Below are 3,426 nucleotides of genomic sequence, written 5' to 3' on the forward strand. Positions count from 1 at the left end.
AAGGCCTGCTCGTTTATGAAATTGAAACCCGACCCGGTCCGACCTGACCACATCCAACTTGAACCTGACCCGGGCCCGAGTCCTTTGATTTTTTTCCCGCACCCGACCCGACCAAACCCGACCCGACCCGACCCGACTACCATAATAAAGTTAATTATATCAAACATACCTTGTCCAAATGTTGTGATCCTCCATTCCGAAAGCTGGCTATTCCTGCGGAATCATGCAGAAGTTCCCTCCCTGAGCAAGGCAGCACTGTGTCCGCCTCCAGCCCGACCCGTCACGAACCCGAATGCCGGACACGGAAGAGAGACCCGACCCGAACCTGACACATGTCATCCGGTCTGGTCGGAGTCGGGTCGGGTAGCCATGCTTTACCCAAGGGCATCTCATTCAACTGAGGAGACAGTCTGTAGTACAGGCTTCACACAATCCACCCAAAATCTCCACCATCTGAGCAGGTAGGTCACCAGGAGCTGGCTGCTCTTGTTCACTGCAGTCCCTGCTGCTGTTTGCTGCCGATATTTACAGACTTTTATCTCATCCTCATCACCATTTTCTCCAATATATTCAGGGGGCATCAGCAGAGAAAATGGAGACCAAATGCGACAAGTGCAAGGAAATGTTTATTTGCAATATTACATCATAAACACAATATACAAAAACATTACGTGTGAAACACGTCCCGATCAAGATGTGTCTGAATAAATGGATCCCCTCACAATAAACACTGTCACCTTTCAATGTTTAGCGGACGAGTGTGAGGGCCAGATGTGTGTGATTCCCACAGTAATGTGTTTGTTCAAAGTTCAGGAAAAGATGGAGATTTGAATAATTTACAGGGAAATCTTTGAAGCATATCTCCATGTCTCTCACTCACAAAGATCTGCAAACTTGTGGATTCAGAAAGAACCCAGAGACAGATAGTCCTGCAATAACCTGTAACTCCAGGAAAGGATGTGTTTGAGATTTTGCCCTGTAGCTTAGTTGGTTAAAGCCTCTGTCTAATAAACAGCAGAACCTAACTTCAAACCCCAACAAAGCCTCACTGCAGTGAAGAAACGGAAAGTTATGATTTAAAGATTACTCTGTCAATCATTCACATCTCTGTCTTCCCCTGAACTTCGAGTTCAAATTTGTTTGTGAAGTTGAGTGACACGTTAAGACAGCACAGTCTTTGTCTTTGTGAAAGAAGTGATTTGGGAATGGCTGTTTGAAACTGTCCCTCCTTGCACAGAAATTCAGTGCAAATACTCAAATCACCCACAATTTCCACGAGAGAAATTTGTTCACAATTGCATTTGACGTGAAACCGCCTCAACATTAATCTCACTGAAGCAGAGTGTGACCATGTTGTATGTTTCAGAGTGTTGGTGCCATTATGTGTCGCTTTTAACCGAGACTGGGAAACAACGCAAGGTTGATCCAAGGTTGGAATATATTATCATTCAGGAGCAAGAAAAATCAAAAGGAACCGAATAAGAAAACCCAGTCTCCAGATTTGAGAATCTGTAGATCCGCTTTGGGAAAGTGAATCAGAGCATTAGGAAGGGTGAACTGTCCAGAAGAGATGAAGACACAGCTCAGTCAACACGTTCCCCTGGTTTATGATGCTGGAACATTCCTCTCACAGAAATGATTCAACCCAATGACAAACATTCTTACAGCTGATAATTTCTGCTAATGATAGAAGGACTTTCTCATGTGGTTACCTAGTGGTAAGAAGATATTAAACTTAGTTTCAATCAATCCAGCTGCGATGAACTTTGAATTTTTCTGCCTTTTATAAACATTATTTGAAGGGTCTCAGTGACAATGTTCAGTGTTGATGAGAGTGGGGTCTGGGTGAGCAACTGCTGAGCGTGACAGGGTCAGGACTGGATGCAGGAAGTTCTCTGACAGTCTCTCTCTCTCTCTCTCTCTGATGGTTTTGAGTTGGTTCACAACTGGCAGCTGTTGGTGTTTCGATAAATGAAGGAAGTTCCCTCTAACCATTTTTTTTGATTCACTGTGTAGTGTAAGGATGTAAAGGGTTAATGCTGAAGACAGTGGGATCAACCTCTCCCACTGTCAGAGTGATGATGTAACAGTCACATGGGATGAGGTTTGGGAGAAGAGAGAGCAGCACCAAGGATGATAGCTGAAGAGGCTTGATGAGTGTGTATATAGTATTGTGTAAATTAGAAAAGAGTTCTTAGTTCTTTCAGCAGGAAATGTGTCCAGATCATATCAAGAAACTCACAATTTTATTATTCAGGAGTCGGAACACAGATATTAACTCCAAGTTACAGTTCTGGGTTCATTTAACAAAAAAAATAGAGAATAATATTACTCACTGATTGAAATCCCCCAGTGAGCAGACAGTTAAACAGTTGGGACATCCTTCGATCCAAGGTTTTGGCAGCATTTGCAACTTTTGCAACTTTTGTTTATCCAGCTTTGATGGACGAGTGAAAAAACTGAAAAAACTGAACAATTCCATTCTTCCTTCTTCCCTTCTTTCCATCAGTTTCTCTTTTATGTCCCAGATCAATATAATGATGAGAATCCCAATTTAATCTGCTGTTTCTGCTGTTTTATCCATTCCAATCAAAATTCAACATTCCAATCAAATCTATTTGTTATTCCACAGTGTCTCTCCATGTGTTTTATTCTGTTGTATTCTCTCACAGTCTGTTTGATGATCAATGTTACATCTCACTCTCTGTTCTGGTGAAGATCAGAAGCAGTGATATCTGTTTACACCGCCTGACAAGTCGGCTGAGGCTGTGCCTCGCTGATCACGTGGAGTTGAAGCAATTCTTCCAGTCAGTTAGTTCAGTTGTCATTTCATGAGAAATTCGAAGTCGTCATTACTTCGTCAGTGACCTAATGGTTCAGGTGTCTGAGTGATGTTAATCATGGTGTGATCAAGTGATTGTATGTTCCAGTCTTTCCGTGGTGGGTTTTCACACTGAGTAGAAACGTGTTGGACATGGTCTGGAAATGTTTCACATCGCTCCATTCCCAACAGGCCATGACCTGATGTGATGGAAATTTCATTTACTTACATAAGCTACATTTCCATCATTGCACAGCTGGCTGCACAGTCAGGATCTGTGTGAAGGTGACGGTTGTGCTTCTGTTACTTGCCAGATGCCGTGGTGGCTGAGAGGTTAAGGCGATGGACTACTAAACCATTGTGCTGTGCACTCGTGGGTTTGAATCCCATCCTTTTCGTTAGTTTATCAAATTCCTGTTGCATTCCTGTTTCCAGCTTCAATGTAAAGTCGGCCTGGAAACCTGTTCTTGTCCATGTCGAGACAGTGATTCCAGAATTGTTTATACTTTATTAAAATTGAGACAGACAATTGGAATTCTTCACCCAAATTGGACTGGAATGAAGATCAAATAGGGATCACGAAACGGAGCAGGATTTTCCCTCCC

The sequence above is a fragment of the Heterodontus francisci genome, unplaced genomic scaffold (genome assembly GCF_036365525.1).
Source record: "Heterodontus francisci isolate sHetFra1 unplaced genomic scaffold, sHetFra1.hap1 HAP1_SCAFFOLD_43, whole genome shotgun sequence".
Taxonomy (NCBI): domain Eukaryota; kingdom Metazoa; phylum Chordata; class Chondrichthyes; order Heterodontiformes; family Heterodontidae; genus Heterodontus; species Heterodontus francisci.